Consider the following 276-nt stretch of genomic DNA (forward strand, 5'->3'; position numbering starts at 1 on the left):
CAAAACTTGAACAATCCCCGGCAACGGCGCCAAAAACTTGGTGCTGTTGCCGGATTTTGGCATCAATGTTACCGGACAAAATGCTTGCTCAAAACTTGAACAATCCCCGGCAACGGCGCCAAAAACTTGGTGCGCGAAATTGTGAACAATACTTTTTCACAACTCTCATAATCCCCAGTAATGGCTCCAAAAACGTGGTATCTCAATACCATGGCATTACACAACTTCGCACAACTAACCAGCAAGTGCACTGGGTCGTCCAAGTAATAAACCTTA

The sequence above is a fragment of the Arachis duranensis genome, chromosome 5 (assembly GCF_000817695.3).
Source record: "Arachis duranensis cultivar V14167 chromosome 5, aradu.V14167.gnm2.J7QH, whole genome shotgun sequence".
Classification (NCBI taxonomy): Eukaryota; Viridiplantae; Streptophyta; class Magnoliopsida; order Fabales; family Fabaceae; genus Arachis; species Arachis duranensis.